This window comes from Rhinolophus ferrumequinum, chromosome X (genome assembly GCF_004115265.2).
Source record: "Rhinolophus ferrumequinum isolate MPI-CBG mRhiFer1 chromosome X, mRhiFer1_v1.p, whole genome shotgun sequence".
In the NCBI taxonomy this organism is placed as follows: domain Eukaryota; kingdom Metazoa; phylum Chordata; class Mammalia; order Chiroptera; family Rhinolophidae; genus Rhinolophus; species Rhinolophus ferrumequinum.
Window position 1 is genome coordinate 120,699,397 of NC_046284.1, and position 24,581 is coordinate 120,723,977.

General features: G+C 47.2%; 1 protein-coding gene across 3 annotated transcripts in view; it reads right to left on the reverse strand.

The window, feature by feature from the left end:
- Positions 1 to 24,581, reverse strand: part of LOC117020555 (uncharacterized) — a 308,400-nt gene that overhangs the window by 169,511 nt on the left and 114,308 nt on the right. For all 3 annotated transcript variants that reach the window (XR_004422721.1, XR_004422722.1, XR_004422723.1), the window contains exon 4: positions 4,227 to 4,299. The gene's annotated coding sequence lies outside the window, so the exon portion shown is untranslated. The remainder of the gene's footprint in view (positions 1 to 4,226; positions 4,300 to 24,581) is intronic.

Genomic DNA, 24,581 nt, shown 5'->3' on the forward strand with positions numbered 1-24,581 from the left:
TGTCCATTTGGAACGTACTACGAAGGTTGCTGATGTGAAACTGCAAAATGCCGAGATGGTTCTGAAACACAAGGAAGGCCACGCATAGGTCTGCCTCACAGCTTCAGCCAGGTCCCGCTCACGTCATAGAAGCACAACAGAAACAGACGTGTAAATATGGAACTCGATTCTCTTTATGACCCCAGGTGGGGGTCACCGCTCTGGACGTGCATACAGATCTTCGGAGGGAGCTTTAAGGAACGGACAGGCGTCCTGTCCGTTTTCCCACCACCCGACAGGGCATGAGCCCCCCACCCTGCCCCAGCATTTACAAACAGCTCTCTAGTCCATTTGAGCAACCGGACTAGAGAAACATGACCTCCAGTAATTAAGCTATTGAGACCCGACCCACGTGACATGTTGTCTAATGAGCACACAGATTCTGTGGCCGCCTGGCGTGGCGCCTGTGCCACCAGCACGTACCCCTCCTTCTGCCTTTCAGGGGAACGCCACCCCTAGTGTTTAATGCACCAATTTTCACATGTCACACGCTCCACAGACGTGGGCACAGATATGCCTCCATCCTTCTCCGCAAGTTACCCTCCAAACTGACTCGTGAACATACAATGGGCATTTCAGTCCTGCTTATAAACGGTAAGACTGGAGCTCCCTAAGAACACAGTAAAGCTGCAATTACGTACCCAGATTATTGTTAAAATGTCCCTCAATTACAGTGGTCTTAAAATAGTTCAAGAAAAACTCATGACACTGTTTGAACTCATTTTCCAAACGAGCTAGACATTCTCTGCAACCAACCCAGGTGAACAGGTATCCCAAATAAATAAAGCTGATTTCCAAATAGAGAACCTTGTAAAACTATGGTCCACCCCAATTTTTTTAAATTTTAGTCCCTGTCTCCTCCAAAGATCGAATTGCCTTCTGGATTGTGGAACATTTTCTTCCGGGACAGAGTCATCTGGACAACGTGGCGTTTTGTACAACAGAATGTCCCGTCTGTGCTGCTTACTCAATTGGTGACTTTGGCCATGTCCCCTCTTCCCCCTCACTGGCACAGTTTCAGGTTATCCAGATTTCCACACATCTAATTAGCACTTCATCTGTCTCACACATTATAATGCAACTAAAGTGAGCATTCGTTATTCCTTGGAAAGATCGAGGGAGTCTTTCCTACTTGTATTTCCATCCACCGCCATCCATCTCTCACACTGGAAAGTACTGATAAAATATTACTTTGTAGCACCTACTTAAGCACTGTTAAGTGACTGACCAATTTAATGGGAACGTGTCCTGTTCACATCATCTTATCTAAGGCTCTGCGGAGTTGATTCATCTGGAATGTACCAGCCCATCTTAATTCTACTCATCTTAGATGTCTGAGATTCATGCTTTATGTCCAAGGACAGACTGAAGAATGCAGACTTCATCATGTTTGGCCACTTCGTTCATAATTTTCAAGTTCTAAAGCCTTCCTTTGCAATTTCTGTGGCATTTTCTCTTTTCACTTAGTTTCCACTTTGTATTCAATTCTTTTCAGCTATGACAGACATACGCACCAGCCCAAAAAGGCATTGCCAAAAAAAAAAAAGCCTGTTTTTATCAGCATCCTGAGGCAGAAAACTTTCTTTTTCTTTGCAAGTTAAAAATTATAAATACATGTCTTCGTTTATACACTTAAGTAGGAGGTGGAGGATATGTAATTATTCATTTGACTGATGATTTTTCTACTTTAACTTTCTACAAAATACTAAAATCTCTGTATCTTTTCAAAACAAAATGACTCTGTGAAAAGGACACATTGCTTTAAATATACTACAATACAAAATGCTCTCGATGGACCGTAGAAAAGATCACAAATTACACTCAGAGATTTTAAGAGTAAAATCAGTAACTATGTATTATGCTGCATTGTATACACATCTCCAATAGATAGAAATGTTTTGTGTTATATTCCCACAAGAACATGTAGCAAGAGTCACAACAAAAAAAGAAAAAAGAATTACCATGCTACATTCTATTTTCTCCACACAGATGTCATTTGGCTCAGAGTGGTCGGTGTGAAAGCCTTTCTTTTGCTGCTCGAGGAAGCCCCCACAACTGTGACCACACCGTGTAAATCCACCAGGCCACCTGTTCAAACCTATGCATATGTAACAGACAGGAAAGAAACCCATCCCAGAGTTAACAGACTCTAAAGGTAGCAAGGGCAGCGACGATTTTGAAACTTTTTCTGTGCTTCATTACTGTGTGTGACTTACAATGAAAAAAACTGTTGTTTTTAAAAAATGTCTTTTTAAAAAAGAAGTTAGGGGTGGGGTAGGTGAACAGGCCAAGCACAGAGGGTGTTTGGGGCAGCAAAATAAATCTGTGTGACACTGGAATGGTGGGGACCTGCCACTATGCATTTGTCCAAACCCACAGAACGTACAACACCAAGAGGGACTCTAATGTAACCTATGGATTTGGGGTGACAATGACAAGTCAATGTAGGTTCCTCAATCGTGACAAATGTCCCACTCTGGTGAGAAATATTGACAGTGGGGTAGGCTGTGCATATGTGGGGGGCCGGGGTACATGGGAAATCTCTGTACCTCCCGCCAAATGTTGTTTGAAAGCCTAAAACCACTCTGAAAAAGATAAAGTCTTAAAAAAGTCCCAGGAATGGTGGCTTTGAGTTCAAGGAGCATAGAGGCACGTGTGCGCTATCCTGTGTCTAACCATCCTCTCTCTTTAACATGTGCTGAAATTGGCTCATTTACAAACCTGAGCCGTTGCTCTTAAAAAATCACCATTAGACACAGCCGGCCTAAATCTCTCAGAATGGACACATTACAATGTTTCCCCTTCATTAGAGTAGCTCCAACTTTTTCCCCATGCCAGGGGACAACCCCCAAATATCTCTGCAGATTCTCCGGGGTTGTCAGTGTGTTTTTCTGGCTTCCCAATGTCTAGGACCCATACTATTCAGAGGAATGACATGTCAGCCAGGGATTCTAATGGGCCACTCAAGCCTGGTACATAGTCACTGAAATATTGTCTGGTGTTTTAATCCATTAGTAGGATGGACATTATCTTTATGCATTGCTTTTATTTTCGGACTAGCATGATAACTACCCCATTCATTTAAGAAGGATGAACTCAGAGAAAATCAGAGAAATCTAAATCAGAGCAAAGTTAAGGTATAATTTTAGGCCCAAGACTTTTAAAATGAGACATATTCCAGGCAGATGGTGGAAGAGAAAAATACCGTAACACTTTTGGAACTAATATTTTAACACACATAAAGAAACTGTTAACCATCGTTGAGCATTCACACATTTTGCGACTGAACAGAATCTTTTCTTTGTAAATTGTCTTAATATCATTCCGGTTAGATATATGTGACTACACTCAATTTAAGAATAAGACAAGAGGTTCGAAAGGCTACTGGGTTGCTGAGTCCTAGGCCCGTGAGGGAGCAGGTGGACTCCGCCTCAGGCCTGTCCCTTACCTGTACGCTCCTGTGTCTCCTATGCCAATGTTTGTCTTGTTCTTTTGTTGTTTTTGGTTTACATACCACATATCAGTGAGATTATTTATGCCAATGTTTATTCATTCTCGATACACTGATTGCAATAGCCTCTGTCCTGAAGCTTTATCAAAAGGAGACTTTCACAAGTCAAAAGCTACGTGCGTGGAAATCTTCACAGCAGGAAACACTGTGAAGCGCCCACAAAAGGGGTTAGTAGATAAGTCTTGGGGGTGTTCATCACGAGACCTCCAGTAACTTACACTTTGTGATTCGGAAACACCTTTGGTATTCTGGAAAATGATGCTGAGAACCAGCGAAACGAAACAGCAGACAAAAGCATGTTATGGAGACTGCAATTTCTACTACAGCAAATGTAACTCGAAGGCAACACTTAAAAGCCATTAAAAGTGTGATTTTAGCATGTGACAATTCTAATTTTTTCAATTTATGCCTCCTATAGCTTTTGTCGTTGAAAATATTAGAAGTTGCACTGTGAATTTAATGAAAATCTTCAGAGACTCCAATTTCGATGAGCTAACAGAACAGAGACCATAGAGCCTGTCGTGTTGTAATGGAAAAAGAAATAATCTGGCCATTAATACACCTTTCTGCCACTTAACAAACCCTGGAGAAAGTGAGACCGATCTTCTGCTATGAACGGCCTTTGCATTTTGGGATCCCTGGTGTCAGCTCTGTGAATGAACACAAGTGTCCTTACCTGAAAAAGGGTGAGTTCGGAGACGATCTCTTAAATGGCCTTCCGGGGGAAACAATCTGTGAATTTACAGATCCTGGGAAGAAAACATAAAACAAGAAGGGAATTAAATGCACTGCCCTGGCACTGTGTAGCATAATAAGAGAACCGTTGTGAAAGGATAAGTGAGAGCATCCAAAACACACCGGACCTGGGCAATTTCAGCTAAGGGTCTATTACACAGCCCGTTTTTGATCTGTGACAGGTTATTAGGCAGGTTGAAAAGTCTGTGATACACGCAGCTGGTTCCACAGGTGATCCTTAGGACGGTATTTCCGGGCAAATACCGATGTGTTAATACCACCGCTTCCCTCCGAGGGGAAACTACCGAGTCCCGGCACACACAGAGACGGGTTCGCTGTGGTCCAGGCTGAGGGCTGCTCTCTGGGGAGATGCACCCACAGGGCACTGCTGAGCTGTCCACCGCCCGCAGGCCGGAAGGTTCCGGATGGTCCCACCGGCCTCCCGTTTCCTCCTGTGCACAGTGCACTGCACTTTCCCGCCTGGCTCTCCCGTCCTGAGCACCGCACGTGGAACGCCTCACCCCACCCTGGGTCTCAGCTCTCGCTCCACCCACGCCAGCTCGTCTTCAGAGGGATTTGGCCCGAAGATTCCTGCTGGCCAACAGACACAGCAGCCGTGGGTCGTGTCCGTCTATGGTTATTGTCAGGCTGGTAGAAATGATCCGTGCTATCCACTCCTTCAGGGGGGTCCACTGTCACGAGCCAGGCAGCGAATCCCAGACTTTATTTTACTGTTGATAGAGACTTGGGGAGTTTCCAGTTGGGGGCTGATAAATCAAAACTTCAGCCTGGAAAATTCTCCTTGATGTGCGACCTCATCCCTTGGCTGCACACAAGTAAAGGACGGCCGAAACAGAGGCATCGGGTGGAAGACGGAGATGCAGTCACCCAGAAACAATTTTTCCAACCCTCTCTGCTATCGTGAACCGCTTTTTTGTTGCTGCTGTTTTGTCAGTAGTGATACGTTCAAACCATTTACAACCGGGGCGGTCTCCATAGCCTATGCCGTTGTGTTTGTGCTGCACGTGAGCCAAGGATGAAAACCAATTCTGAGCTGTGCAAACCAAGGAGTTGCCCGCCCCACGTGACGTATATAACTGATCTATGTGCAGCTTCGTTCTCTCTGAGTGCTTTTTCACATTCTTCCCATCTGTCACAAGCACAACTTACACAGACACCTGAAAGACATCAAATACGATTCCATGTATCTGCAGACTGCGCTTCCGGCCAAGCCCAGCTTCTGCAAGCATCCCTCTAGCGGCCACCATCAACACCCACCCTGCTGAATCAACGCTGCTCTCTCCGGTCTTGGATGAGAATCACGTCCTCTTCTCCTACCTTGCCAGGACACGAAGGGCACCGCCGGAGATGGCATCCATACCTCACAGGCTCATAATAGTTGGAGGTTCTAAAGTGTCATCAACAACCATCCTGAACTACCATCCCCAACCATACGTCTGCACCTACGTGGAAGAATGAACTGGACAACACATGTTGCCACAGAAGAAGCCAAGAAGAAAAGTCATTCCGGGATCCTGAGTTCAGGTAGCAGCCTCCACGTCAACTTCTTTTTCAAGCGATGGAATTTCATCCTGTCCGAAAACGGAAATAACAGGAAATGACTCTAAGAAGTGAATTTGTAACGGGCTAACTTACGTAAGTTTTACAGGAACAGCTAGAAGAGCACAGGATGAGCTTTAAACACGTCCGACTATATCTCACAACCCAACAGGCGTTGTAGTTTAGTGGCATCAACACGGAACACACACGTCTCTGACAGCACACACCTCCGGGGCCAAACTCTCCCCCCAATCTGCCTTCGGAGGAACACCAACTGTATCGCATGCGGAATGTTCCAGAAAAGATGGTCACGTCTGAACGTGTCACATGACCACGATGGTCGACCTTTCCAACTCCGTTCAGTAATGTTCTACACTCTCTTCATCGTCACCTCCCTTGAGGGCGTCACTCTGACAGTTCCCACAGTCCCTCTTTCGACAAATACACACTCCCTGGGTACTGGGGCTACTGCAGAGGCAGAGCTAAGCATCTGTTATGCTGGTGACGGAGGCGGAAAGCTGCTTTTGTTTGTTTGTTTTAATGAAAAGTGGCGGTGAAGGTTTCATCTATTTTCAGGTTTTCAGTTGAGAAACTTCTAAAGTGTTGTAAGACTTCCAAATCTGAGGTTTCTCACCATCCCTAATAGCGTTTGATTGAATCATACGAAGACCTTCAGTCCCTGTCTCACTCTTTTAAACGGAAGGGAATGCGGACTTTCTCTCTGCTACAACTTAGATTTTGGTTTGTTTGTTTGTTTGCATCTTTGGAGTCTGTTTTCTCAGTGTGGCTTCCAACTGACTAGTCTTCAAAGGGTTCATTTTCCAACACATCCATCATTTCATTGTTTGCACTCAGCGGTCTCTTGAACGTTCTCAAACATCAGAAACATCTAACTACTGGCGTTGGACTGATACTGATTCTCTCGTGGCCGTTACGAATTTAAAAATGTTTTAATTGGAAAGCAATTTGCATGAAGCTCATGCAAGTTATTTTCTGGTGCATTTGTGCCTGAAATCTGTAAGGCAAGAAACTTTTTTCAAAGGCCCGTTATTGCTATCTGGGCGCTCAGTGTTATTTTTTAGGCACGTAGTATGATCATTTTACAGGAGCGAAGGGCCGTGAATCCTGGAACTCTTCACACACCCCCGGATACCCGAGTGAAAGGGACGTAGCAGGAAGTTTCCAAACAGTGCCACACTTGAGCCTAGAGAACGCTGAACTTCTTTTCAAACGCTCACACAGTCTAAGGTTCTGAGAGTGTAAGGGTCTGTGCTTTTGGCTTGACTCAAATTTCGAATCCTGCTTGGAGAATGAAAGGTCTCGTGATTATTTCTAAGGATCCAGTAAGTATAGGACCGAATCTTAGGGACTGACCCACTCTGCTGATAAAATTGCACTGCGAGAGAACTACAGTCTGGATATGTAAGTGTACGCCGACACAGGCGGATTTATTGAGAGGGCCGCTAATTTTCCACTTTATTAATATTTGTGTTTGTTTTTTAAAGGTGATCCTCCTTACAGGGAAAGGGTAGGATTTTCTGCTTTTGCAAATGCAAAGGGGCCAGAGGCAAGCAGATGTGTAGAGAACACCCATTTTGTTATTTCTTGCAATTTGTTCCTGAACTATTTCAATGTTATAAGAAAGTTGCTATTTCCAATGTAGTAAATTGTAGCTTCCCAGGGCACAGGAAGACGAGAACTGATCAGTAAACAGGAGTCTTTATTCTTTTGCCATTTTCCTAGTTTCCTGTGTTCTTTATTGGCCTTTTCATGTGTTCGATGGCAGATGGACCTTTGTCAAGGAGCTTTTCCTCGGAAAATGGCCTCCACTCCATCCGGGGGTACACAAATCCCTTGTCTAGCCTCACACCACTCGGAAAGGTTGAGGGTCACTGCTACCCATATAACAGGTTTGGATGTGGTAACCGCTCTCCTCACAGCGATTCAAAGGAGCCAGAACTGGGCGGCTCCACAGTCTCGCCAAGCTGAACGCTGGGACACACCAGTGGACACGGCAGGCTCCAGGCCACGCTGGCTGTACATCAATTTCTTTGTCCGCATGCGGCCTGGCTGAGGGAGGACGCTGGCGACTGTTTGGTTTGTGTGCTTTTACACTGTACTCTTGCTTATTCTCCCTCGTTCCGGCCACTGTGATTTATCTGTTGAAGGAGTCGGGTGGTCTGAGGTGTAGTTTTCACCTTCTGGACATCAGCCACAGTGTATTTACATTGTGGTTTCACAGGCGGTGACAGTGTCTGCACTTCTTGACATTCGTCAGTGGAATTCAGAAGCCCCACCGAAATCGGATTTGATCCACTTGGCAAGACGACGGTCAGCACGGAATTATTCCATGGGGAGGCCCATCCTTTCTGGCATTCACTGTTTTCTGTAATCAGCGTTGTTCGATGTCTACACCCATTCACTCATTGAGGGCTGCAAAATGGTGCTGTCCTGATTTGATCCCTTTATGTGTTTATTTAACTGTAGTCACTGTACAACCCTCAGGGAACACTCTGTTGCTTATACAGAAAAAGCAAGATACATGTTAAGATTTTCGAGGTCATAGACTTGCTACCTCTCATCTATCTGCACAGTGTGACTGACTAATTTTTGTTTTTAATATCTTAATAAATTCATGGCTTTAAATACATTCGATGGGTTTCAAGTCAGTGACAAATCTTATTACTGAAGCTCAGACTGGCTTAGCTTTGACCAATGCAAGTCCCATTAAACTGGCCACGGAGACCTACTGCCATAACCTTTGGTATCTTCCTTGCTCCGATGGTCATTTCTCCAAGAATCTCCGGCCCCTTGGCGTAGGAAATCGTGGATCAAAACCAAAACCTTGGCACTAAAACTGCCTCTGCCACTTGGTGGGTCACTGTTCCTAAGAATTTTCTGCGTACTTGAAAAGTTATACTGGTATGTGAAACCCAAGAGTTCATGCTAATATATCCCATGCAAATTGACGAGTGCCAGATGTTTACTAAATCTCTTCCCCGTCACGTCTTCGTTCCACATTGACAGTCTTCATTCTCAGGCCCCCAGGATGGCAGAACTCAAGCCTCTCATCAGTATTCACGGGCTCTGTCCCACTGCGCAAGCACGATGTATGAGTCTGACGGCAGAAGGCCACTTGTCACGGGTAAAAACACTTCACTTGCTTCTCCCTATGCTGTAGTCATTCTCGCTCGTTGCCAATCATTACACTGCAGTGTCAGATTATGGGACAATTGCACTAATTCTTTCCCCTTGGACCCATTTCGTTTTCGTTTTACATGTTACTCTGGAATTCACGGTCAATGCTATTCGTGAGGTGGTGTCTCTAGTAACTTCTGCTGCCTGAAGATGGACCCCTGGTCCACAGGTTCCTCAAGAAAGACAAATGGGAACAACGTTCCCTCAGTTCTTGCATGCTGGTAACAGTCGGTGCTATTGTAAGTGGAATTTTTAATTCTGCTACAAATTCAATGTGGCTTCCCTAGAAGAAAGCCAGCTATGTGTATTGCCTCTTTCGTAACTGGTTACCTTATTTAACATGCTTGTGTTTTCTATTAGTTGGTTGTAACTCATTGCTTTGGCTTTCCCACCTCCGAAGAATGTTAATTTTGATTTCTAAACTTTCAAATAATTGTACTGGCTCGTTCGTCCACACTGCCGTTAATGATAAAAGTGAGAGCAGGAGCCCTTCTTTCTTACAGACGCCATCGAGACGTACGTAGGCGTTTGGCTGGAGTTATTTTTTATTACTTTCATTTCTATTTCACTTAGAACTTGTATCCAAAATAATGGTTGGATTTTATCAAATTCCTTTTTGGCACTTACTGAAATGGGGAAGTTATTTTTTTTTTTTCATTTAACGTAATAATGTCATGAATTACATGAATACATTTCCTAATATTAAATCATTCTGCTCTTCTTAAAATAGATACGTCATCATGGGGTATTACTGGTTCATATACCACTGCTTTCACTGCTCTCTTAAAGAAAGAGTGTGCATGAATATTTATATAAATGTGACGACACGTGCACACGTATATAACTTTACTTTGTAATCCCTGTCAGACTCTAATATCAGAGTTACTCTACCTTTATAATATTTAATGCAAGTATTCCTTCCTTTTTTATGGCTTTGGTCCATTTTAGTGCCACAGGGATTAATCGCTGCTTTAAAGTGCAATGGTACAGACATTTCACTTTCCTTATATTATGGGGCAAATTACCTACGAAACGACCTTCGTGTGTCACCCCTTTGGGTGGGTAGAGAGAGTGGAGGGAGTCTTGGACAACCTTTTCCATGGGAGACCATGTCTATCAGTGTGTCTCAAGTTTCCTAAACTAGGACCAAAAAAAAGACTCGCCTCGTGCTCACTTATGTATAAACATTCTGCTGTTTGCACCACATGTGACCATTTTACATTTTTTCTTATCCGTTCTATTTTATCCCCTCTCTCTCCCTACCTTTCCCCTTTCTTTCCGCTCTCTTTTCCTCACTTGACTCGTTAACAGGATTTTTGCTATATGTTCGGCAGTGTGCCCCGTACCTTAGGAAAAGAGACCTTACGGGGTATTATCAGGTCCGTTTCTAGAGTACAGGGCCGGTTCTCAGGCAGCCAGCGCGTAGCTTGTCCCCACCTACAAATGCCCACGTATTTCTTGGCTTCTATGTTGCCCTGAGAAACTGACGGGAGCCAAGGTGCGAGGATCACGAAACCAGCATGGAACTTCCAGGGGCCGACCTCAGACACTGTATCGTATTAACATCTAACCCTGGAACAGGCAGATGGGAAGCACACTCCCCCATGAAGCGCCAAGAACACAGACAGACAGACAGACGAACTCCGAGCTTCCTGCAGGACCCCAGCTGCCACCGCCAACACCCTGGGTTTGTTGTTTAGGGGAAGCTCTGAGGCGGCCTTTGCTCTCAGAGTCCCGTGAAGGTGAGCCTGTGGTGGGCGCCCGGCTGCCGCCCGGCCAAGTGACACACAGAGCGTCCCACGGGCACCCACCACCTGCCAGCTGCAGCCCTAGGACAAGCCCTGCTTTGTGCAGGTTCCCAGGACTGAAAGGGACAGGTGATGGCTCGGGTCCCTTTGTGCCCCTCTTTCCTCTGACCCAAATACAGAGTCTGGATTCCTTCGTACGTCTCTGGGTCAGCTCACGTGGGCACTGGTATGGGCACCGGTCCTACTGCTGCTGGGTGACGTCTTCCCACACCCTCAGGACCGGATCCAGGACCTGGCGTCTGGTGAGAAGCCCCCACCCAGCGTGGGCCCCATGAAGCCATATGGAGCCTGACTGAACGCTGCCACCGCAATGGGACTTGACCATCCCCCAGCTCTCAGAATGAGGCCAAAATATCGGGCACTGAAGCTGACGCTCGCTCCAGAACAGGTGGACAGCAGGTAAGCCTTCAGGGTCAAACGGCTGCAACCCCACCACCACCGCCTTCCCCACACGCCCCATTTCCCGGGTGGCCTCCTGTGCTGCGTGCGCTCTCAGGTCCCGCACCTTCTCTTAGGAGGCCGCTGGGTCGTCTTAACAGATGTACGCCCGCGGCATACACTGCACGTGGGAAGACACGGCTACAGGAGTTTTCCTAAGTTTCTAAGTTCGACCCTCTTTTCCGATCTGCCAACTACTATTTTCATTTTTACCTTTATTCATTTCTCCTTCCTCCTATTTTGCACATTGCCTCGTTCAGTGACTGTAAGGTTTGTATTTGATTTTATTGGGTTAGAAATGAAAACGTTCCAGTCTGTGAATTTTCCTCTAAGGACACTTTGGACGGGATGGGCGGCCGGGCAGACGGCTCATGCCGGCTTGTGGAAATCTCGGGAACTCCGGGACGTGTTGTTCAGTGCCGTCATTATTGAAACACATTCTGTAAATTTCCAGTTACAATTGTATGAAAACCAGGGGAGGACATGTTCAAACCTCTAACTCCCTGATGGTTTCAAGACATTTCTGTATCTGAGGTCACTTGTGTCGTGGCGGAGACACTAGCGCTCACTCTTTTGGGTTCAGGGAGCATACGGGTAGATCGGAACTGGTCACACTGGGAGTTCTTCGACCACAGAAACCAGCCAGTGCTACACATCAGGGCTGCACTTACGGTGTTGTTGATTTTCTAGCTCATCCAAGGCTTCCTCATGTGTCATCCTCACTGGTCCGCCTCCACCTGCCAGCTGTCACCTCCCAGGTCCCAAGGGCAGAGCACCCAAGAGCTGAAGCACGTGTGAGACGTGGTTCCAGGCAGGCCCGGGAGCGGCTTTTGTCCCTTTCTCAACATGAGTTGTCAGAACTTAGTGACATGCTGAATGCTATCTGCAAAGGGAGCACCGGGGGCCCGTGGCTGGAGTCAGAACTGGAACCTGTGGTGGGCGCACAGAGTAACCTTCTCCAGGGACGGGTGGCCTGCGTCTTGGGGGCAGCACGGGCTCCCCAGGGCTGGTACACTGGAGGGTGGGTGAGGCAAGTCGGCCGGGCTGCAGGCTGACATCGCTGCGGACTTTTAACCATTTAGTACACAAGAAAAGGCTAATTCCCATGACACATGGAGTGTGACCTCCCTCTCCCTCTCCCGAAGCCCCGAGAAAGATGAAAGCTTCCCTCTCTGGCCCCTGTTCCAATAGGTACAGCGGCAAACAACTGACCCAAACTGACCAATCATCTTCTTTCTCCTGATAATACAAGGCTTGGATGGAGGGACACCAAGAAAGACACGAGAGCTGTAGTCGGGGCTCTTCTGATACTCCCTGCCTGTCACCACCACTCGTCCCATGCGTCCCACGCGGGCTGTCCTCTGGCCTCCAGCTGCTGTGCAGCGGACGACGCAAAGCTGCAGGAAGCTTCCGGAAAGCCCAGTGGTCTTTCAGAACCAATGCATGCCATTTCCTGCCTGCACTGTACATCCATTGGAGGACCAGTCCGGCTTCTCTGCCTGATCCTGACACAGCTGATCACCCACAGGACCATGAGATGGCCAGTGGCCACGACATAGAAGCCACCCGCTGTAAAGCAGGTGCCATCTGACGCCCAGGCGCTAATCACACCTTTTTCTTTTCTGTTCTTTGACATCTAGGGACCCTGCTGGCCCTTGGGAAGTGTCACCCAGAACTAGCCAGACGACCCAGACGACACACCAGGAGCCCCCGATTCACATGGAAACCCACCAGCCCAGACCCCTTCCTCACTCTCCCACCTACTTCCGTATTAGGTTCCCACTCCAGGTGCTGTCTCCCTGGGAATCACCAGAGTCAGGAGTCGGAAAGCTGGGGGTGGCTTCTGCACCCCCGAGCCTGCATCAATTATTCAAACCAGCCAACCTGTGGAGCTTGCTCCCCTCACCCTTTCCTTCCCACAAGAAGGGCTCTTCTCCCCGGTACCCCTCCTTGAGGGAAAAGCGAGTAACAAACTGTCTTTTCAGAGGCAGTCGTCTCCTGCGCCGGTGGCCTGCCTGTACCTGAACAGTAATGTAAAGACTGCATAATAAGACGCCCCCCCAAATCCTGGCACTGCACACGCACAGTAGGTTTCACTATGGAATGGGAACAAAGTCGAAGCTGAAGGAAATCTTCCACGCAGCAGGCTTGGAAGCAACACATCCCGTGGCCCTTTCGTTCTGAAGGAAACGGCCTCAGGTGTGCACTTTACGGGACTCGGGGACAATGGCCACTGGTGTGGCCAGGGGCTCAGGTTCTGGGAAGAACAACACTGGAGGACTGAGGTAAGGCTTCGTGGGGAAGAGATGTGTGGATGGAGACGAGAGGTCAGAGTGTGGATATATTCATGCCCCATGTCGATGCCACCGGGGGAACTCAGAACCGGGCCATCCCAGCCACACGGGGCTCGTGCACAGCAGCCATGGAGTGCGGTGGGGGCGGGGAGGAGAATGGAAGCTCCCCAGGGGCTTGGGACCCTGGACTTCTCCCCAGGGGGCCTTAGCTGGCGCCCACCACTGCCACACCGGGCCAAGAACGGGTCCCTTGCTGGGGCACAGAGCAGGGGGAAGACAAGTACATTGGGAGGAGCAGACGGCAGCTGCCTGCCCCCCTCACCCCGACACCACAGCTGGACTGGGTCCAACCGAGTTCTGAAGGCAAGACCCAGACGCAAGGTGGGGCTGACCTCACGCCGAAGGTGGCTATTCTGAGACACGACTACCTACCTTCACACACACTCACGGCCCCAGGAAAGGCACGGGTGTGTAAACACATTTTTTAACATCATTATGCATTCTGTGGGTCATCAGTCTTTCAATTATAAGTGCCTGAATATAACTCCTTTTTTTTTTCATTCATTTCAGGTGAATTAGAATCATGTGCTTTTCTAAACCCAATGACGCTTACAGAACGGTTCATACCCAGATTTTTTAAAACCACATTTCATTTAAGTCCTTCATTAATAGGTTTCTTTAAATGTAAACCACAAATAACCTTATCACATATTTTCTTTCCAGAGTACTCTTTATGTACTCTCTTGTTTTTGCCATTTTTGTCTAGGGATGTTGAATAACTTTCGTTATCATTAAAGAAACCAATGAGTCCCTTAATATTTGATGGCAGACGAGATTTTTTTTAAAAAACCGTATTATATGTGACAACCAAATATATGATTTGAACCTAAAACTACTGTCACAATATCTTGGTGTCACTTACTGGCAGGGAAATCAATCCAGTTTTGATAAAAGAAGATATGCAGATGACAAAAAGTACCGATTGAAAAACTAAAAAGCTGTGGAGACAGGGAACAGACCTACGGTTACCCGGGATTAGGGGAATTTTAGGGAAGTGGAACTATTTGACAGTGTAATGGTGGACACTGGATATTACGCATTTGGTAAAACCCACAGAGCTGAACACAAAAAGTGCACCTAATGCAAATTAGAGACGTTAGTTAACAACCATGTGTCAATATTGGTTTCTCAATTGTTTCAAGTGGACCACGCGGAGGTAAGAGCTTAATCGCAGAGGAAATTGGCTGGAGGGAGTATATGGGAACCCTGGACTTTCTGCTCCATTTTCCTGTCAACTTAGACCTACAGTCTATCGATTTCTTTTTAAATGCCAACCACAGAAGTCAGAAAATGAAACGCTGATTTATGACGCTAGAAAACTTCAGCGACGGCTTCCTTAGGATCTCCTCTACATGAGTGACACAGTGTGTCACAGCATGGCAAACACGATTTTGAGCTTAACAATCATGAACTTGAAAAAAAATGGAGTTTTCCGAAAGTAAGACGACAAAGAGGGGGTGTGTCACAGCAGGTCCGCGCGGGAACCTACCGGAAACGCTTCAGGTTGTTTACAAGGCCTCCCTGTCCTCCATTCCCCCTCATGCACCCACCTCCCCTGTGAAGGCAGCCGCGTCCCCGTGAGCTCTTGCTTTGCCAGGAGCACATGAATTGCAAATCACTTAGACTTAAATTTATCAGAGGGCTTTGTCCTGCGGCAGGGGGGAAATAAGGCCGGTGTGACCTCCGTCCGTCTGAGGGAGCACAAAGCCCCAGCGGCACGACCCCCAATATCCCTGACCTGGCAAAGCCCCGCATGTGATGGGGCGTGTTCACCACAGCCCGTACGGAGCCGCCTTTGCGTCCCCGACCCAGGCCTGAGAACATTTCCGAGCTGGCGAAGCGGGTCTCTCAGGCTGGGGCACAGGCCCCGAGCGTCCTAACTGCACCCTTGGCTGCTGATAACCGAGCAGCCGGGGCTCCGGCTCCCGTGCTTTCCAACAGGCTCCGAGAGGCTCCTTCAAGCCCATTAACTTTGAATGTGGTCCCCACCGACAAGGCCGACCATTGTTAACTCAGCTGAATTCCGTGAAACGCTGGTTTTGAATGTTTTGAGTAAAAATTCTTCCCAAGCTGTGAAAAGCTGGCAAGGGCCTGATTAATGGGACTGGGGCTGAAACAATGCCCCCAGCCGCTACGCAGTGGGGCAAGCGTGGAAAAGGAAGAGGAGCTGGGAATACAGACATTAGCCAAGGCTGGGGACGCCAAGCAAACCAAACAAAATAACGTTATCGTCCCGGCAAAGAAACACACAGACGGCTGGCAGTGTGCTCTATGGCTTGCATACCCCTGTCGTAAGCAGAAAAAAGAAAGAATGAAAAAAACAGTCGTGAGCCGTTGTACCCTCTGTTTTACCGAAATTAGGAGCAGAATCCTGATTCTGCTGGAGTTCAGCCAGAGGCTCCTTGCGTAGCTTCCTGTAACCCCCACACATGGCCATTTTTTCCTGAAGGGATTTAGTTGCTATCCCTGGGATTCCTCAAAGTTGCTCCAGTCTGTTCCGACATTTGGGTTGTATCTGTCTGTAGAGACACTCGGAAGCCTTCAGAATGATTTCTCTACAAAGCTCCCAAAAACCTATTCTCAACTGAAGACCCCACATCTTACCCCAATGGGAAAATACGAAGCCATCAGCCTCAGACCCACTCATGAACCCCGTATACGAGTCCTGAACGTTTTCTGTATCCAGACCCTATTCTGGATTCAAGAAACAGTTCTTCATTCAAGAAGCCGGGGGCCAAAGCTGGGCTGCTCCCAAAGCTTGTCTCTGTCGCTCACCCTCTCTGTGCCACTGAATCAGCTCTTTAGCATTTGAAGCCTCAGAAGTTAATAGCAGTCCCTGCCTTACAGGGTAGTTTTGACAGCTGCACGCTAACATACGGGAGACGCTTAGCACCGCGGTACCTGCCCCGTGCATTCCCTCCGAAGCTGGGTTACAAGTCGAGTCTCGTGAGCGCCACTGATACACGCGCTGTCACATAAAACGTCAGACATACTCATCATTTCCTCATTTCCCTTCAGCACCCCGTTAAATACCCCATACCCTCGATAGTTAAAAACCAGGGAAGAGCGAGGACGGCTCAGCAGTGATTTTCTCCACCTGCTACAATGTGCTCGGAAAGCTACGACCACATGCCAGACACAGAATAATCACTACGTACCGGGTGTCTGCTTTGTGTCGAGAGTTTTGTATGGAAAACAAAATCAGTCCAGGAAACAATGACTATCTAAACGCAAGGCAACTCATGCATCCAGGAAATGGTACCGAGCCTTCCACAACTAGCCTGGTGACATGACAATGGTCAAAAAGATCGACGACTCCTCACCGAGCACAGGTTTCAGTGTGTGACGAGACAGGTAATAAACAAAACTGTACACAGTCCGTCGGCGGTGAAATTTCCGGAAAGAACAAATCAGGCGAGGGGTAGAGGCTGTTGGGAGTTTGAAGGGACAATGACCTTTGCAAGGTCATCGAGAAGAGGTGGGAGGGGGTTTGGGGGTGGGGGTCCAGTGTAAGAAAGTATTTACTTTTTCTCTGTGTCCTTTCATAAGGATTGACGACGCAGGACGCATATACTTCTGATTAAAAACTGTAAGAAAACAGTGGGGAAATGAAGATTCGATTTCTGCACCGTCACGAAATACTTGATGAAATGAGTTGAAATAATATTAGTTGCAAGGAGTGTCCATGTATTAGTCCGCCCCGCAGGTCACGTATTTTGGACTCTCCTGGGCTCCACGGAGGAAGGAGTATGTCTCCGGCGCTTAGGGTTTTTATCCCTGAGCTGTCGTCCTGCAGTGGACATGGTCAAGGTTATAAGCAAAAGTAGAACAGGTGTATGTTCGTTCTCCTTGAGCCCAGGACGCTCTCTCCCCAAGAGGCCGAACCCCCACTTCTCACCCATACGGTTTGACATCATTAGGTAGGGGGCTGCCATTGTCCAAGTGGGATACTCTTGTTCTACAACCAGAGTCCCAAAATATCACGCTTGCTTTTTCAGAAAAAGACAACAAAAAAGCAATAATGCCGATGTCTGACAAAAAGATTTAGAAAGAACAAGCCCAAGTGCTGAGTCCATTCTTCTCTGCCTCCTGCCTCTCCCCTTCCTTCTTCCTTCCTTCTCTTTTCTCACCATGAAGGAGAAGCTCTTAATACAAACTCCACGCTGGCGTGAACACAGAAGAGTTGGAGGAAAAAAAGACAATGAGGTGCCCATCAGCTCACACGAGAGGCTGCTGCCTCCTGGTTCTTTTAGATAAGGAAAGGGGGACAGACGATGGAACCCCCGAGGGAATTCAGGGGTCCTAGGGGCACAGGGAACACGTGCTCACATCCGGGGTGCAGGGGCCGAGGATGAGTCGGTCGACCCCATCTGTCTGGTATGCCCGAGGAGCAACGGAGAAGAAAGGGCAGAGAGGAGGGGACAAGCGCAGACCGTCCACCCAGCATGCTCCCCCTGGGCTCGGAGAAACAAGGTGAGGGCCACCAAAACTCCAGTTCCCCCAACGGTGCCGATTTCAGCTGAGACAGAGAGCTGGCACGGGCAGCCAGGTACCGTCTGGTTAAGGTGGAACAGAATAATCGATGGCATTCGGCATGGGACCGACCAATGGCTGGGAATCGAGGGCAACCTAAGGACAAGTCAGAAGGGACCGGAAATGACACCTCACCCCAACTCCATGACTACAGACAGCTTCAGATTTCGGGAAGAGCAGGAAATCATTTAACTGACGCAAAGTGAATTGAGTGTACCTAGAATTTTGCTGCAGCCTAAACTCTCTGCTGTCTGGCAGAATGAGGACTGAAAATTTAGCTTCCAGAGAGCTACAAAAGGGGTGGAAAACGCATTTTTCTACGGCTGGGTATTTGATCTAAAATACCAGATCCACACATTCTTGTCAGAACTTGGTAATATCACTGTCAAAAATGGTAGTAATAGTAACACCAATATTAAGAAGAATATTAAGAAGAATATTCTTCTTAATCTATTAAGAAGAATAGAAAAAGTACGCAAGTATTTCAACCCTGGTTTCGGTGGGGGGAAAAAAAAGTTATGAACGTACTGAACAAGCAGCGCCTTTCCTTCATTTGCAGAGCAGTCACAAATGGCCAAATGCAGCTTCCGGGAAGACGAGCACATGTGACAAGCCAGCGCTTGTGTCCCCAGGGTGGCTTCCGAGGGCAGCGTGCCCCACAACGCCCAGTGTTGTTTTCCCGTAAAGGAGCCCTGACCTAGTTGAGCAGCCTGCAAGGGTGGCCGTAAAAGGGAGCATTTAGAAGGTTCTCCTCCCAGTGGCCCAAGACTGACACTTAGTTGTTAACCACACAGTATGTAGAAGACCTACGACAAAACCGGGTGATTTAGTCAGACCGGAAGCCACGGGTACTTCAGGTAAGTACCTGCTATTCCAGAGCAGCAGGTATTAGGTGAGTGTATAAAATGCAAACAACGCCTCTCATAGAGAATCCGTTCTATTCATGGTGGAACTGGGAGGTGGGGGAGCCCAGAAAAAGCCCGGACTCGCCAACTGTAGGTACAGCCACTGTCCCACCCAATCACCAGTCACCACGTGTGGGGACATAGCACTTCCTAATGGACAGGTGCTGTAAGCGGAAAATTCACACTGATCCCAGAGACTAAATGTGAAAAAAAAGGGGCTACGAAGCATCTCATTTAACATCGTATACAGATTGCAGGTAGAGCGTACAATACTTTGGATACATTGTTTTCAATAAAATGGAATGGTGACCATAGAGCTTACAATATTTTGGGTATATTGTTTTAAATAAAATGGAATGGTGAAAGGAATTTCACTAGTTTCTTTTTACCTTTTAATGTGGCTGCTAGAACTTTTACAATTACACGGGCACCGCGGATTTTGACGTCTGTCGAAATTCTACTGGACGGAGACGATGCGGAAGAACCGGAGGAAGCATTCATGTACCTTTCCAAGTATCATTTCGTGTTTTCATAGGAAACTTCCAAGTAGAATAAAGGAAATTTTCCTACTAAGTGTTCTTATACGAATGTAGAGTAACACGGGTACTCTTTCCATGCTACTTTAAAGATTCAACAGTTTCGTGTGGAGAAAACAAACAAGCAGAACCACCGTTCACGTAAAAAGTGGACGGCATTGTCTGAACTTCAGTTTCTCTGGGAGCGTCCAGCTTTACACCTTGTTGTAAACAATACATGCGCCTTGTCCTACTAAAAAGGCCTGCTCTTCATCCTGAAAGAAGCATCAACCGGTCTTGCTGACGACTGCAGTTTCCTGACTTATAACCCCAAACCCAGGGTAAACCCAAAGCATACGAGGGTCCCCGAGGCCAAAAGGTTGGGCCCAGACAGGAACAGCCTAAGTTTTTGCAGGCAACTACTGGGAGTTCAGTGCGGTCTCTCAGACATCCCGTGACCGTCCACAAATCTGCTGTGCAGGTGGACGGGTCCTTCCACTGCACCCCCCTGCCCCCCCCACCCCCGGCCAGGCGCTGGCATTGCCACCACACCCTGTGGCCTTCCCAGGAGGTCCTCAGACTTCTCATGCTCCACTGCCTGCAATGAGCTCGCCAGTCTGTGAGGAAACAGGGCATCTCTTTGCAAAAAGTGCTCCCCACTTGAAAAAGGGCAGCGCTCTCCTCAACACGAGACAGTTTGTGACATTATTATTATTTTTACTTAAGGGCAAACTTGAGCTTTCCGCCTCTTCGGTGAAACTCATGAGGCAGGGCTTTCAACCTAGCTCCTCGTTGTAGGACTTTTTCGTTGGGGGAGCTGGCCATGTTACTCAGGTAAAAGGCGTTCGTTATTCTTGGCTTCGGTATTTATTTACTCCGGCCAATAATGAGAAAAATGCTGCGATGATGAAACGATTGGCCTTTGCAGAAGTTATGACTTGTCTGTCTCCCACATGTTTTTACAGTATGTTTTCACTTACATAATGGTTCACGTTATCTGGTGAGTGCCAAGGTCACGCCGAGTTCATATTTTGGAAATACCTGTATAAACAGAGTGCAGTGCAATGAGGCTTTTTTCCCTTGGGGAGGGGGGTGGTGGGGCATTTGGGGGCCACAGTGAGTCGTGCTGTCTTTGTACCACTTTATCAAATGAACGAGGCCCTGCCTTCCCTCACTGGCCTCCAGCTCCGCCTCAGCATCCTGACGGCGGGAGGAGATGGGTACCTGATAAAAGATACGTTCTGAGGAATTCTAAACATCCTGAAGAAGTCGGAGCACAATGAACCTCATTCCGAATTTGGTGCCGATGTCATCTGACCATAGTCTGCAGGCAGGGGGCACATTTCCTTGTTGGCAGCCAGTGGTGTTGCTCACGCCTGCATTTCAATCGCTAACAGAGAGCTGCTCCATACACCACAGCGTCAGCCCACTTGGCAGGTCGCACGGGAAACCACCCAGCACTCCTGCAAACCCGATACTCTTAGGTTACTGGTACCTTGGTTAAGACACATCTTCTCCTGAAATTGCATCTCAGATATACAGAGGGGGCCAAAAACGTGGACACACATTTTAAGAAAGGAAAGAACGGTGTTCACATTGTAATGCTCAATATAGACCGATAACAACAGAGGAACACAAGTCCAGTGTATACATTTTTTTGGCATCCTCGGTATTTAAGAGGAACTAAAGTATGATCTTGACCAACCCCCGCTCCGCTCCCCCCCCCCCGTGATGGCCCCAAGCTGTCTAGAGGCCCAGAGACGTCACTGGTCTAGGAAACCACCACTCGCTTGGAGGATTGCATGGAACCACTTTCGGCAACATGCAAAGGTGGCTCCATGTGCAGAAGACAGCACAGGAGTACCAGATGCCACCAAAAACACCGTTCCGATTCTTACTCAGCACCTCTATTTTTTTTAGATGTCAGTTCTCTGAGAAGAACCAGGGAATAAAATCCTCTTTGGTAAAATCCATACATACCGTGTTTCCCCGAAAATAAGACGTAACCGGAAAATAAGCCCTAGCATGATTTTGCAGGATGACATCCCCAGAACATAAGCCCTAATGCGCTTTTTGGAGCAAGACTTAATGTAAGACCCGGGGAAACGCGGTAGGTAGAAATCGTACTAGTGGTCTCTCCTCCAATTTCTACAATAACAGGCAGCATTGTGCATATGACCACCCATCCCGTATGCTCTTCTGGAAAGCTGCCGAGAGAGTTAGCGCTCAAATGTCCTCCCGCAAACTAGAAAGGCCAGTTCTGTGATTTGATGGAGGTGTTTGCTAAGGCTATGGGGACAATGGATTGTAACAAATCCGTGGATCAAACCAGCCCACTGCACACCTTAATCCTATACAACGTCGCATGTCAATGATATCTCCGTAAAGCTGAAGAGAAAGTATCAGGAAACTCTCCCCAGCCCCAGACCTGACCTCCGACTCCTCTGCCCCCTGCCTCCTTCAGATCTCACGTACCCCTGTACCTGCTGTGCCTCCTGGCTCTGAATTACAGGCTCCTCAAAACACCACTGATTCGGCAAGTTGTTACATGTGACCAGTGCCGCCGTTTCCTTTCTCATGTGCATATTGTGTTTCTTTCCACCTGCATCCCCTTAACACGATAAAATGTGATCTACCAGTATTTTATCTTCCCTGCACAGAGGTGACGCAAGGGACAGAATCCCGCGGGAGTTCGTGCATCCTTCTCCTGTAGCCACAGTAATTGCTTTAGACGTCGCTGGTTTGTTTCCTTAGGTATTCATTGTCTGTGGGCCTGCTTTCCACACTCCCAGCTCTGACACGTCGTGTGGCGTGGACACCTGATATGACAACCGTACTGGTATACGACTCGCACATCATACACTGACGTCTGCAGGAGCAGTGCTCAGCCCGGACTGCAGCTGGCCCACTGCCCATTTCTGAATCTCCGAGGACAGAGGTGGCCCTCTCCTCCCAGAAGTCACCTCAGAGAAACATACGAGGGACTTTTAGGGAACATGAGGTAGGCATTAAAACTTTATTCGCAAGATAACGAAACATAAACACAGGAGTCATGCTGTGAGAACGATCTGAAAATACATCTAGGAACATTTTACCTTTAAGTTCAGTTTCCCTCCTCTCCCCAAGTAGCTATTAGATTAAATCTAGAACAAATAACTCTCTGAGCACCCGAGTAGACATTTTTACTTGATTTCAAGAGTTTGAAGTAAAGCAATTTTGGTGTCTGCTGATTAGAGCACTGAAATTCATCCCTGTTCTTTTTGTGTTTCCAGACACTGATGTGTTTATAACATGTGCTGATGTAATCCTGTATCCAGGTAGAAAAATTATGCTGCTATCCAGAGTTGCTTAAGAAAACACTTAGGTTGTTTTAACACTCGTGTTAATAACTATATTACTTAGGAACGGTTGAGGTGTTCTATTTCCTTAGGAACTAAAAAGATTTCTCTAACATTTCAGGCAAAGATAGCTATCAGGGTCCTTAAATAAGTAAAAATTCTTAATTCCAAGCTAGCGTGGGCATCAAGCACTTGTGTAGGATAACACCAACACACCTTTTTAATAAAGAAGGGATCCTTAACGGGGTCTGCAGTAAAAAATGATCCGAATGACTGAAAATACCCTACATGACGGCAACTGCTATGTGTTTACAAATGACCCCAAATACCCTTCAGCGTGGAGCTCACACGCTAAGCACAGTGTTAGTGAATGTTTCTCCACTGGATTTCCATCCATAGCAGCAGTTTCACTCCACGTCCTCTCACTGCTCCTTTGTCACTCTCGTTGCTATGCCTGCTGCCGACACCTGATTCATGTACAAAACCACGTCACGTCTAGATCTGTGCATGCTGATATGGGATGCAGCACGCTATACTCCTGAACTATGTTTTGTGTGAAATACGTACTATTCTGTGCAGAACAGACATTAAGGGAAGGGGCTGATATGTCCGTGTGGAGCGCAGCTGTGTCTGCCCTGCCTGGCCGTCCCTGTATGCCACCCCCACTCCTCCTTCCACGTGCTCACCTCCAGGCGCCCTGGCTACCCGCGGCCCTGGGCTCCAGGAGAAGGGCACACAGTTCCTGCTGCAGGCCTGAGTCTGACTGCAATAAGGCTGGTTGCTTGGAGCTGGAGAGCAGTCTCAAGGGACCGCCGCCACGTGCCACGCCAATGTCCTTCTCTCTGTGTGCCAGACATGGGGAAAAAGTCTACAGCAGAGAAGAGGGAAAGAGGGATCAAATACATGGTGATGGAAGGAGAACTGACTCTGGGTGGTGAACACACAATGGGGTTTATAGATGATGGATTACAGAATTGTACACCTGAAATCTATGTCACTTTACTCACCATTGTCACGCTGAACAATTCAATAAAGATAAAAAAAATAGTAAGGATATAAGATAATAATATATTATTATTAGTATAAGTATAATATATATTATATTAGTATAATATACTAGTATAATATGCTAATAATATATTACATTAGTATAATATAATATAATTTATATTATATTAGTATATGTATTACATATATTAGTATAATATAATATAGTATAATATAATAATAATATAAGACTAATAACATGTTATTATTAGTCTCATATTAAATAACAATACATAAGACTAAGGTGAACAAAGGTCCCCTGCCTCTGCAGGTGACACATTCAGGAGTGCCATGGGCCCATTTGGGCTGATGGGGTGAGAAAGTTTCTTCTGTGACCGGGTGGGGACCGAGTCCCGAAATGCTCTCCTCGCCATCCCTCCCAGGCATCCAAGAATGACCGTCCTCAGAACGTCATCAACAAAAGCCACCATTTGAAAACATTGCCCGAGGACAAACTCTCTTCTTCTGAGAACCACCCAACACCAAGACTACATGAGTGGAAACGGCAACCTACTCTATTCATACGACCGTTCTTCTCCGTCTTAATCCGCTGCTAGGAGAAGACGTCCCAACACCAATGGGAGCCCTGTGTTCACGCAG